A 14,090-nucleotide genomic window follows, 5' to 3' on the forward strand; every position below is an offset into this window, starting at 1 on the left:
TCTCCTTAGAGAGCAGCGTAATGCAAAACAGCTCTCACTGTTGGTCTCACATGCCTGCCCAAGGTTCAACTTAAACCAGCAGGATGCTCTCGGCGTGGTCTTCATTCAGATACATAGTAGGCAAAGCAGGGGGTGTTATTAATGGGCTGCCTCTCCCAGAGAAAGCAGACATTAGTTCCCTCCCTCCCATTACCTTTTGCTTGTCTTTCAAGCAGGAGTCCAGTCTACAGGCTTTAGAGGAGAGGTCACTTGCTCTCACTGGCTCTGAGGTCTCTGCTTACTGCTGGCTGGCAAAAATAGCTACAGACAAGTTCTGAAGGAGGGAAGTGATCTCAGGTATCCAGATGCAAAACAGTAGAACAAACCTCTGGGAGGAGGTGCCTTCTCTGTGTTTTCCCTGGGAATAAAAATTTCCTTTCTTCACAGCAGTTTCCTAACAGAGCATTAGGAACTCACTGCATTTCAGAAGGCAACAACTGACATCCCAGGCATTGGCTTGGAGGTGCTGACCATCATGTGCTGGTTATGGGACATGGGTTATCCCCAGCATGGCATGCCAATGTTAGCGTTTTGCACTGGGAAGGTTTACACCGCTCTGGTTGTTCCAGCCTAGAAGGACAGAAAGGCTCTACCTGCTGGTGTCAGTGTCTCCCCTCCAGAACAGGGCACAGAGGTAGAGAGTGCTGGCCTCAGGCAGCAGGGATGCTCTGTGATTTTCGTTTTCACAGAACCCTAAAAAAGTTCCAAAATCTAAATGAATATTTAGCAACCTCCTGAAGTTCTGCTTCCATGCTGGCATTTTAAAGTTTTACCATTTTAAAATAAAACATTGAAGATTTATTAAAAAAAATAAAAGTGCTATGGTGGTGTATAAAAATGTGTGGTATTTTACAAAAGCAAAACAAAGTACTGGTATTCAGCCAACTGTTTCAATAATATTATCTTCAGCAAAACATGTAACATCTTCCTTTGGTTTTACACTTAGTTGCTGCTTGAATAAAATTAATTATTTGGCTCTTCTAATTGCCAATGAAAATAATGTATCTTTTGTTGTAAAGAATAGGGGGGAAATAAACCTTTCCAAAAATTTGAGAAAAAGGTCTTATGTTGGATTTACAAAAAATTCCAGCTGTGAGAGGCTGAGACTATATAGCCCAAAGCCAGTGCCTGTCATTGTATGATATGTGAGTACAACAAAGACTCCAGCTGGCTGCTATCGGGACTAATAGAGGCATTTTGGCTCATCTACCTGGTAGAGCATTTGTCAGGATGTCACTTGTCTGTCCTTACCTTGAAGCCTGTTTGGTTCTTTTTATTCTCAATGTCTTCATTTTATTATACTGAATTAGACCAAATATCTATCCAAATCGAATGCTCAAAAATCAACAGGATGCCTGTTAAGATCTATGAAGAATTAAGTCGAAGATAGTGGAAGGGGAAACATTTTTCTCCCTCCTACATATATTCTGCCAACACCTGGGGGCTATTAAGATTTAGAAGTACAAGACATTATAAGAATTCTATTAGTTGGTGGTAGTGAGATAGAAATTTGATGCTAGTGGCTATAAAATATGTCTCTGCTGACTCACGAATGTTCTAAACTATTGTCAGTTTCAGACTTAGTTTGTGAACATTTCTACTAAGCAGAACACTCCCTCTTAAAATGCTTTATAAAATCTATTTTTAATCGTATGCATAGCTACCAAAAGCACTGTTGTATAGTCTCGTTAGGTAAATAAATATTTGCATTTCTTTTCCTGACATATATTCACAAATGTAGTCAGAGTTACAGTGATGGCACCAACAGATTAACATTAGCTATCAGGATCTTTATAATGTCATGAAGATCATTGACAGGTACTTATTTCTCTGCTATGTGTTTAAGTGTGATTGAGCAGTACCAGTTCAAACCCAGTAATATTAATGTAGTCTGTGCTGAAGATTGACATGTTCTGTCACCTTTAAACTTCCTTGATTTTGACGGTGAGATGACTTCACAACTGACTTAAAGCATGCCAAGAGTTGTTCTAATTACAGGTGATTAAAGCAGTGCACATGTGATTGAGTATGTCCTCCTGCCCTACTCTACTTACCTTGTGAATACCAGAAAAGGGTCACTTAATGAAAGAAAAAACCCAGATAATTTCATTAGTGTTTATCCGTATATTTTTAGCACTACCATGAGTGGGGCCAAAGCTAGGCAACAGAATCTCTGCTGCCTGTATTTTAAGTACAATCAGCTTTAACTTCTGCTGCTGATATGCACTGTAGCTGCTTACATAGGACATAAAACAAGCAGACATTTGCAAAGAAAATTAGATGATCCCACTGCAGACATGGGGAGGGAAAGCCAAAATAAAAGACAAAGGGAATCTGATATGAATAGATGAATGAATAAATGGAGTAACAGGTAAGAATATAATGGGATAACACAAGGGCTGTCATCTTAATGAGAATGCCTCCCGAGACAGCCTATTCTTCTCTCGGCTTTCTCAATTATTTTCAGAATAACTATCTTATTGTAAATAGATAATTGCAAGGATCAATATTGTGTGTTTATATTCTTCCTTTTCATTAAGTAACTGCAGTTGTTCACATTACATTGTCCTGAAAAGCTTCCTTTTAAAACGTCGGCAGTAAGTAGGGAATCACTGAATGAATCAGGTTTTTTTCCTAGGGTATAAAAGCTAAGATATCCCTCATAGATTGCTAAGTGCTTGCAAATTAGAGAATAGAACTCGGCTAATTATCTGTCATTGGGGGAATCCAATGAAGCAAGAAAGTGAGGTCTTGGCGGTACTGAAAGAAGATGAGGATTGCTACGAGAATAGTTATCAAAGAAACCAAGACAGTCCAGTGTGGAAGTCATACAGTTTTAGCTGTTATCTAATTATATACTTATCTTTAGAAACCTACATCACCATGTGCAGAAAGGGCTCATATATTCAGATAACTCAGCGGTAATTCTGTGTGGAAACATTAGGCACTGTAACGCCAACACATTCGCCCCACCCAGAGTCTTCATTTTAGGCATCTACAGTGCAAAAGTCTTGACCTGAGCTAGTTAATATAAACTCCTTTCACGGTCAGTAGAGAGAAGCAAGCGTTTCTAGTTCACAGTCTTTCTTCTCTGTCAGAAGTTCACATTAGAATAAGATGAAGTGTGCTGAGCCTCCACTGACTGTAGTCACCGCAGACTATAAAGGAAACCAAGAAAACCATCTCAGATATGGACCTCTAGGCTGAAGTCCCCCAAACTGAGGTGAGATGAACCCCACAGTCTGAATTTGTAAAGAGCTAAAGGATAAGGTTGCTGCAAACAGCAACGAGGAAGGTGTTAATGGAAGTATGGTTCCCAGGCAATGCATTTAAGACACTAGCTCACAGATTTTTCAGCATTCAGTTCTAGAACAATCAAAATACTTGAAGTGGGGATGAAAAGGCAGGCTTTAGAATGGAAAGGGTAAGAAAAGGCAAAGGAGTTGTGGAAATAGCAAATAATTTATTCATTTCTTGAATGAAAAGATAGTGTCACCTATAACAATGCTGTACAACTGCACAGCGGAAATAATCATTAGAGGAATTGTGTTGGAGACCTTTAGTATCATCACTGATTATAGATCTTCATTGATCCGTAGAAAAAATTAACTCTTGTGTCTTACATCACATCTGAACAATGAACAAGTGGTTGTTACCCTGAATCCCTCTAAATTTAATCATATGTTGATTGCATAAATTTAACATGCTTGTCCTAGGTAAATTTAGGGATATGGAACAACTTCATTTAGACATAATGATATAGATAAGATTACTTAAGAGAAATATGTAATTATAGGAAAGATAAGGATAAGTCACTATGATACCTGAAATCTGATAGCAGGCTGATTACAGCAGGAGAGGATTTTTGTCATGCTTCACTGGAGGGGTGAATACATTGTGGTTGTCTTTTGCAGACAACAAAGGAATTGTGTGGAATGACCTGTCCTTTTAGGTCAAATAAAAAGCCAAAGCAAAGCAAATTGGTCTAATCCGTGGCTTTTGTCTCCAAATACCTTTAAGAGAGCAACAGGAAGATAGAAAATAATTTTATCACCTCTTCTCCTGTTTCGGAAGACATGACATTTAGGGCCCAGCTTTCTGAACTGTCGATGTGTCCTGCAGGGATATGAATACCTTCTTGGGCACTTTTATCATGATAGCACATGACCTCTTTGTAAACTAAATTCCCGTCCTCTGCTACAGCTCTTTGATAATAGAAATACATAGATAATGGAATTATCTATATACCCTCATATTGAAAATCAGAGCTGAGGCATCTACAGAGAAATGAAATCCAGCATTAGGGATCCCTCACACATGGTTCCCCATACTACCTGGGAGTGTGAAGCCTGTATTTGGATCAATATTCAACTCTAATGGCAGCATTCTGTAGAATATTACAACAAAAGTTGTGTGTAGAAAACAGGTGAGATGTGAAGCACTGAACAATGTGAGGCACTGTGAACTGAGACAACTTAAACTGCAGTCACTCTGAATAGATATAGGTGAGTTTTCAAGATGATGTGCCTTGTTGGTTAAGTCTTCTCCACAGTCAAAATGGGAAAGCTATTTTTGGCTAAAAATGTTCAGCTAAGTGCACGAGCACGAGCTAAACATTGCCATTTGTTTATTTCTAGGCCAATGAAACATAACAATGACTTATGTTGTTTATTTAAGAAGGGTTTCCTGGCCATACGATTGTCTCTGGTACGAACCAAGGATATGCTTTCCTCTGTCCTCTAACCCAACACCCTCACATGCCTCCTTGGTTTTGTACTTAAATCTTGAATCTCTTCTTTGCTTAGACTCAGAATCATGACAATTCTGCAGAATACTGCAGGGCTCATGTAAGTAACATGTAACTATCTTTAGCAGCATAGAAATCTGAAGTGTTCGACCTGGCAGCTGCGCTGGCAGCTTTTTTAGAGTTGGCTCAGGCTTTGTATTCTGTTGTTACTTTGCACAAGAGTCAGCTATGATCTGATTTCTATTGATTTGCTAGGACTCTAAATTAATCCTGCAAGAAAACTTTGATCAAATTAACATCAAGAAGTTCTTGAATTGCAGTCCAGTTAACAGTGAAACAATCTGTACTAAAGAGGGAAGAAAAAGGTACATGTTTTGGGTTGGTTTGAAAGGCCTTATTGAAAATCATGTCTAAGATTCTGTGCAGCCCCCTCATCTGAAAAGCAAGTAACTGCTTTATGAAACACTGAGAGAGGTGAAAAGATGAATGATTGAACTCACCAAAGGTACACAACAGTCAAGGCAAAAGCCAGTGTGTACGGACTAAATCCAAAACAGAACTGGAGATGCATATGGATCTAGTATAAAGGGAGAGATCTCTTTTCACAACCTGCCAGTTCAGCAAGTGCTGAACCTAGAGGGTAGGTTTTGCTGACTCACTTTGGCTAGTGTTGGCTTTATTGGGTTGGATGGTAGATTCTTCAGACAGAGACAACCACGGTCTGAAATAGTTATGAGCTTAGCAAACACCATGGAACCAAGCAATGCTGTAGCAGAAGCTTAAACTGCTGGTTGCTGGTGGTAGTGTTTCAAACATATCAGTTAAACAGATACACATCTATGATGGAGCTCCATCTGTTTGCACTTTTGTTTTGCCCTTATTCAAAATTATGAAAAGAATATTATATTTGGCATCTCAGGTAGTGCCACCTACGAGGAAGATACCTTAGCAGACTAAACAACCCTAATGTGTGCTGGAATATCCTGTTTCTGTCTTAACAGCTGAAATCCTGTTTTGGCATAGCAACCACATGAAACCACTGCACCTTTTAAATCACCCAAAGACCTCCAAAGCCAAAATAGCTTCAGCACGGGTATGGGAAGAGGTTTCTGCAGCTGTGTGGCTGTACCTGCTTTATGTGATGTGACCTGCAGAGGATGCACTGAATTCGCTAGTGCTAAGAACCACTCCTCCAGGTTCCTTCCATGCTGGCATGCATCTGTTCCGTAACCCTTTCCTCTGGACGATTCACACCTGGTGGAACAAAACACAAATTCACTAAATTGCACGTAAGCCTGTGTGCTTTGATTATGTTTCCAAATATAAGCTGTGTTAAACAGTCATCACAACCTAAATAGCTCTTTATTATGAGCAGTATAAGACTTATTAGTAGTATTTACAAAGTTTCCCATTGCCAAGCCACATTAATGTCTAAAGACAGAGCATTAGGTTCCCAGCTGCTGTAAAAGGGAGTTGTTTCTCAGTGGTTTCGTAGAGATGTATTGATTTACACTGATTGTGGATCTGGCTCAACGCATCTACCTGTTACAGTGCTAACAATATTTCATGAACAAAAACGTTGGCTGGCAGCAGAGGATGAAATCCACAGGATTTATATTGGACTCTTCCAAAATGAATTGCAGAAGCTGAATGTCTTGTGATTCACATCCTAATCCTCAGAGTTCTCTGTATCATTACAAGGCTCCCAATGCATAACGTTTCATGAAACAAGTACTTTTCACTGAGAAAATCTACCTTTTCTCTATAATTTTCTCTTAAAATATTAAACTCGCCTTTCATCTCTGCAGAACAAAGACAAAAAATCAAGACTGTTAAGCAGCCTTTTTGCACCAGTCTGTGCAGAATCTAAGCTCCATTTAAATTTGCCCGGATTTGAAAGAATGTCTGGGAACAAAGACCTTCATGTTGGCTTTGGTAATGCTCTTGTACAAGCAGTGTGCTTTGGACACATGTCAAAAAGCGAAACCCTATAGCAGCAACTTTAACACTGAATGTGGCTGCTCTTTTAGGAGCTGTTGGGAAGAATTATGGGCTCTGAGGGTTTAATCCTGCAATGTTCTGAGTATCTCTCCATGTGGCCGAGTGCCATCCCTTCACATAGCATCCAGTGAGAACAAAGGGTGCTGGTATTTCCAAGACATGTAAATACCTTGGAGGATTGGGCTCTAATCCTTAGTCAAGACAAATCACCAATGGAATTTAATGTGAGTTTGGCCTAAGCAAAGCCACGGGGTGGAGTAGGGATGTATTCATCTAGCTCTGATTTAATAAATAGAAAGCTTCAAGCCAGATTTTTCTGGTTTATTCTTCTTTGTGCTTCTCAGGCATCACAGAGGAGATTTTAAAGTCAAGAACCAATTTTCAGCTCTCCTAAGTTTCTCACTCCACAGTATTGTACAGAGTCATGTCTGGAAAAAGCCTGTGCTGCTCACTTTGCTGAGAGGACTAGACAGCTAATAGTGGGGTTGCCAGTGAGAACATTTGGGTGCAGAATGATGTCTGAGTGACAAAAGTATACCACAAGTATTTTATAAGAATGAAAGAAGGCGATGGGGACATTTTTGAAAATTTTGAAGTGTACAAAATATTCAGCTACCTGACTTGAGGAAATGCCTGGGATGTGGCTAAGTCATGAGCAGCATACTCTGGTAGTTATACTTGGTTCCAGAGATGAAGAGAAGATGACATATGAATTTTATTTACTTTGAAATATGCATAGAATAAAAGCTGAGAATGTTATTTTCTACTTGTTTTTGCTCTGCTTTGTGGGCTGGTACTGCATTGCAGACCAAAACATCTGTTGTTTGCTTTGTGACATGTATGGGAGAAAAAAAGAAAGCAAAGACAAAGTATTAATGTAATCCAGGGATGTCATTCAGAGAGTTGGAAGACATTTCCCAGCCCTTTCTCTCCAATCACTGCAGAAGTATCTATTATCACCAGCCCAGGATGGATCTTAACAGCCATGAGCAACAGTATCTAGCCCTGAAAGAAGCCCTTCCTGGAGGTATGTAAATCACAGATTAGAATTTCACATAATTGTCCCTAATTCATGTTCAATAGCAGATCCCTCAAAAAGCACCAGGAACTAGGTTTTAGTGTCTTAGTGGATGTATAAGAACCAATATGCCTCTACGAAGATGACAGAAAATCTATAGGCAACGGATAAAGCAGATGTCAGTTCGCAATATGACCCAAAACCTATAGACTGGTCATTTTTCAGGGCAATAAAACATTTTTTAGAAGGCCCCAGAGCTGAGGCTGCCAAGCATGCAGGGAGGTGCAGAGGAATGAAGCTGGGTTAATTAGCATTGATAATATACAACTGTGGGCTGGCTTCAGGGGCGGCGGGTTGGCCAGTGTAGATAAGGTGCAGCTGTGGCTGGTTCTGTTAAGTGGTTGAGAGGCAATGGAGAGAGAGCAGCCAAGGAAGAAGAAGAAGGAGAAAGAAGCAAGAGAAGAGGGAGAGGGCCCTGGATGAGGTGAGCAGAAGGCAGCAGAGGGACTGTATGAAGAGTGTGATGGTATGTGATGGTAAAAGGCCTGTTGCAGCTTGATAGTTTGAAGAGTGCTGTTACAGGGAGGTAGTGCTGGTGCAGTTTGAGAGCAAGCACACCATGGCAGGACAGCTTGATGTGATATGTTTCAGACCGTATGGTCACGTAATGGATCTGTACTTTCTTTAGGCAATTCTGTGTTCCCCACACAGTGTATGACTCACTTCACACACTGCACGTGCAAAGTAGGCTTGTTGTGGGCCACTTTTCTGACCAGGAATGTACAGCTGTGATCTAGCCCTCCAAATTCTTAAGACAGCCTGGCATTTTGCCTCGTATGGAAATACAAGAGGGATAGTTTGCTAATTTCACTTTCCATTCAAAATCTCACTGGAGTTATTTATGCCTCTGGTTCTTCTGAAAACTCAAAAAAAGGACCTATGCATGTTAAGAGGTTAAAACATGTCTTAATAAACATTATGAAAATTACCTTGGGTTGGGAATTTGATCGATAATAATTGCTAGAGAAACGCAAACAAAAATTGACTTAACATGGTGTCAAGATAGCACCATGGAGCAGTTTGGCGGTACCCTGCCTGCAAACAGTCATTTTCTTCTCACAGCATTTCTGATCCAGCCATCTCACTGGTGTTCTTATGTACACAGTGGGCTAACAGAATAACTAAAGGTTGCTTAGGAAAGATTAATTATTTCTACAAAACAATTTCTTTGCTCAAAACATTACAGTCTCCTAGGAATCACTTGTCCAGAAGAAATTGGCAGCTGGTATATGATAATCTGTGGGTTTTGGTGGTTATAATTTTATATTTATAAAAGTGTAGAAAGACCTTATCCATATTATCAACCCTTATTTTCATTTTAAAGAACAGAATGCTTTTCAAATTACAAATGTGTAAGCAATAGGATCTTGCTAAAGAACACATCTTTCCTGTTAATTTTAAATGACAGAATTACTTTCTTAAATTTTAGATTTTAAACAAAAACAAAACCTAAACCAAAATAAGGGAATGTTTATCCAGATATTTCTTTCATTATATTTCAGCCTGGAACAAAATTGTGACTGAATCATAGATCTAAGAAAGTACAAATTTGCAATAAAAAGAATGAAACTGCTTTGCATGCAGTTGCTATAAAAGACTAGGTTTATAGAGTGTAGATGTTGAACAAGGGTCATCAAGGTTAAGTCAGGAAAAGTAACTTCAGACATGTAAAAATTCACCATCTAGGACTCAATTCAGTTGCACTCACATACGTATCTATTGCCATCTGAGTTGTCCTACAGCATCCATACATGTGGCAGATATGGCACTACCCCAGACAGACCAACACTATTGTGTCTGGCAGCTGGAGAATAGGTAGGATACTCTGGTTGAGGACGTCTCAAACAGCACTAGATGCCCATGCATGGGTAAGTGAATTGAGCCCTTGCAAAGTTCCTCTTTAGTACCAATTTCTCGAGTATGGGCTAAAGATCTGCAATAGGGGAGAGGACTGAAGCAATTAATTTTGTTAGTCGCTATTGTTACTGATTTTCTTGTTACTGGTTAGCAATGCATTGCAGGTACCCAAGATACACAAATTGTACATGGGATTCACCTCCTGAGCTGCATAAATCAAGGTGATGATGCATGAAATGGATGTCTAAATCAAGACCTAGGAGTCAATGGAGAGGTATTCAGTTGCTGAAGCATACACATCGGGTTTCATTTTGGTATAGGTATAGGGCAGGGTATCCTGCCTAGCCTGCAGTTGTCCTAGGATTGCCACAATATCTGCATGAGGCTAGTAGGTTTGATACATTACTGACAACTGACCTACACCTTTCTGAAAATTTGGCAAGGTACTCCGAGGTGCTTAAAGTGACTCTTGATGCTCTATTTAGTCACTTGTATCTCAGCTATCAAACTTGGCTTCCAGCTGCTCCTTCAGAAAGACAGAAAGTCTTCCCTGTCATATCTGCCAGCCTTGCGAGTATGTCTTGAACACGAATGTTGCACCAGATGGCTGTGTTTGAGCAACTGAAACAAACTACAGATATTTGCTGACTCTAATGGGAACTTAAACAACTAAATCATGTGTAAACACCTACACCGAGATGCCTAAATGGAGCTGCCTGCAATCTGCAGCTGACTCCCACTCTGTAGGTTCAGTGAGTTGCCCACACACGAATGTCTAGACCTATTTGAGAAGTCTTAAGTTATCTCATACTCTTCAAAGAATCGGTAGGTAGGACATAGGACCCATGGAAGAGCCATCTCCTTCTGTAGAAGTATCTGGGTAGCAGAAAGACACTAAAGCATCAACTATTGCATTTGGTTGAATTTAGCTCAGAATGCACTCTCTAGGAGTAAACAATAGCTAAGTTACCAGTATAGTGAACAATTTTAGCTAGCATTTTGCTCTTTATAGCTGATCTGGCAACAGCATTGCAACTGTTAATGTGCCTGCATCATTTCAAAAAGCTAAAAAGGCGAAGTAAAGGGAAGTCCTGAGCTCCCCCAAAGAAGTCTTCTGTAGTACTAGGAAACACGGAGCCCTCAGGCTCAGATTTGTTTATGTCTGAAGTGCACCAGATGTTGTGGTTGTCTTTTTATTATAGCTGTCCATTTGTCCCATTTAGTCAAATCAAGACCTTTCTTACATTGGGTGAAAAATACGTTTGTCAGGAAAAGAGTTAAAACACTGCCGCACAGCTTTTTTTCATATGTAGAGAATCAGAGCCAATACTAAAGAGCAGGTCATTCAGAATCGCAACAGTAAGTGACTGAATCCATTTTGTGTTCTGGGAAAAAATAATGAAAGAAAGCGTCAGAGAATCTCAATATTGCATAAAGGAGAGTGCCTATGTTACCACACTTTGGTTTGTAAGAGATATTTGTGACAAGTCTACGCATTAGTGTGAGAATGTTTATTGTTTTCTTTTCTGTCCTGGATTTGACATTAACGACAGAAAACATAAAATAGCCAATTTCTGAGCAATCAGCATGCTGACTTGGCAGGAATGTTCATCATGCAGAAACTGGCTGTCTTAAAGAGGCCATAGGCACAGTGCTGATTGGGAGGCATGATAGTCCTGGACAGATAAATGTAACCCACAGATTTCTGTGCCTGTACAAAGATGACCTGACATTGTTGAGCCATTCTTTGTATGTGGAGCACCAAATCAGTCTATATAGGCACAGAAGGCTGCGCATGTCAGGATTAGTGGCCATGGCAGATCAATGACATAGCACGTGCACCATAAACATGACATCTGTGACATCTCTTGCAGTGCTCCTATTGCATATGTGCAATATATCAGCACCTGCATCTCAGCAGTCCAGGAATCCTTCAGAAGCAGCAAAATTATGGTAAAAGAAGAGTTCTACATATTTCTATTCTCCCTTTTTGTAAAGGAGTGGTTCATGAATGAATAAGACATGAATTTTTCTTGGGTCATGAACTCACAACCTTACATATTTATGAAAAAATCATATTTTTCCTGTTTACCTACTATGTGAATCTTACAATATCTGTAGCAAGTAAAAAAGTGAGTGAAAGCTAGATACACTCCCTGTGGTGCATCATGAGCTCTTCCTCAAAATCAGGCTTGCTAGATATAGGCATATGCAAGTCATCAACAGGTACTGATACTGTCTATAAGGAAAATACGCAGCCTTTTTGTATCTAAATAGTAATATTATTTAATCTAAGAGTTATACAATTTCACTGAATATCTAAGCTGATATAAATTGGTGGGAAGAGAAAGTTTATAGTGATTAACAGAAACTAATTAACAGGAAAACAGTTCAGCTTCCTTGTGGTAGAATTCAACAGGAACTCTAACATAATCAGCTGAAATATCCCTGTCATTTTTTATTTTGCATTGACAAAAATTTTGGTCTTGTATTAATTTGTAAAGGATTGAACTCTTCCATGTGAATATAAAAACCTGTATTTTCTTATTCTTTTTAACCCCTACACAATAATATTTGAGTGCCTTGCATGTTGTTTGCCTTTGGTATCGTACCAAAATCTATCCCTCTCAGCAGTGTTTTGCATCTATAGCAGTTACAACTGACTGACTGCAGTGTTCCAGATCCATCAGATTGATAGGAGCCTGAGGCAGAGCAAAAAGGCCCTGCACAGCAGCAGCAGCAAATCACAAACAGGCTGGCCTTCCCTCTCCCTAACTGTCTGCAGTCCTTTGTAATGTAACAGCTGTGTACAGCATGGTACATTTGAATAGGACATGACATATATAGGAGAAAACTGTTCCAATAAAAGTGCAGAGCTCTTGCAGCTTGAAATCAAATCTAAGGTTCCAGCTGTATAACTTAGGTAATTAACTTGTATCTATGTATTGGGCCTCATGTGAAACAATCCTGCTAAAAGTAGGGTGGATCCATCTAAACATTACCTGGCCCTAACCATCTAGATTCCTTCTATTCTCCAAGCATGAAGGGATGCAGTAAGGAAATCCAAACCCCATCTGATTTTGAATCTGATGAAGGACCTCAAGGGCAAAAAGTCAGAAAAAGGAAACACAGGGAAAATGTGGGACTGCTGCTGAATGGGGCACGGAATCTGGTGACAAAGACATGGAAAAGGCTGACGCAGAAAATGGCTTCTTTGCCTCGGTCTTTACTGTTAACACTGACCTTCAGGAATCCCAAGCCCCTGAGACCAGAGCCAAAGCAAGGAAGATTTACTCTTGGTGGAGGAGAATCAGGTTAGGGAACACTGATATTAATTAGACATTAACAGTGACTTCATGGGAGGCACAGACAAGTGCTAAGGGAGCTGACTAATGTCATTGTGAGGCCAGTTTCTGTTATTTTGGAAAGGCCATGGTGATCACGAGGCCCTCCTGAGGACTGGAAGAAAGCAGTGACTTCTATTCCTTGCCCTAGAAGGGCAAGAAGGAGAATGTGCAGAACTACAGGCTGGCCAGTGTCATCTTGATCCCCGGGAAAGTGATGAAGCAACAAATTCTGGAAACCATTTCCAGGCACATGAAGACAGGGAGATGATTGGGAGTGGTCAGCATGGATTTATGAAGGGGAAATCATGCTCGGCCAACCTGGTTGCCTTTTATGATGAGATGACTGGCTTGTGCTGGGTGAGTGGTGAACATTGTTTATCTTGACTTTAGTAAGGCTTTCAAGACCACCTCCCATAACATCCTTATAGACAAAGTGATGAAGTGCAGGCTAGATAAGTGGACAGTGATGTTGACCAAAAACTGCAGCCACTGCACTGCTGGGCACAAAGGATTGTGACCAGCAGCACAAATTCCAGCTGGAGACCAGTCACTAGTGGAACACACCTGGGCCCAGTCCTATTTACCATCTTCATTAATGACCTAGGTGATAGGACAGAGTGGAAACTCAGGAATTTTACAGCCAATACAAGACTGAGAGAAGTAGCTGGTATGCCAGGTCGTTGTGTTGTCATTCAGAGGGACTTTGACAGGCTGGAGAAAGAGGCTGACAGAAACCTCATGCAGTTCAAGAAAGGGAAGAGTGAAGTCCTATGTCTGGGGAGGCATAACCCCATGAACCAGTATATGCTGGGGGACTGACCAGCTAGAAAGCAGCTTTGTGGTAAAAGATCTGGGGTTCTGGAGATGGACAAAAGTCAGCAATGGTTCCTTATGACAGAGGGTCAACAGCATCTTGGATGACATTAGAAAGAACATCACTAGCACTTCAAGGCAGGTTATCCTTCCCCTTTACTCAGTCCTGGTAAGACCACATCTGGAATGATGGGTCCAGTTCTGGGCT

The sequence above is a fragment of the Falco peregrinus genome, chromosome 4 (assembly GCF_023634155.1).
Source record: "Falco peregrinus isolate bFalPer1 chromosome 4, bFalPer1.pri, whole genome shotgun sequence".
NCBI lineage: Eukaryota > Metazoa > Chordata > Aves > Falconiformes > Falconidae > Falco > Falco peregrinus.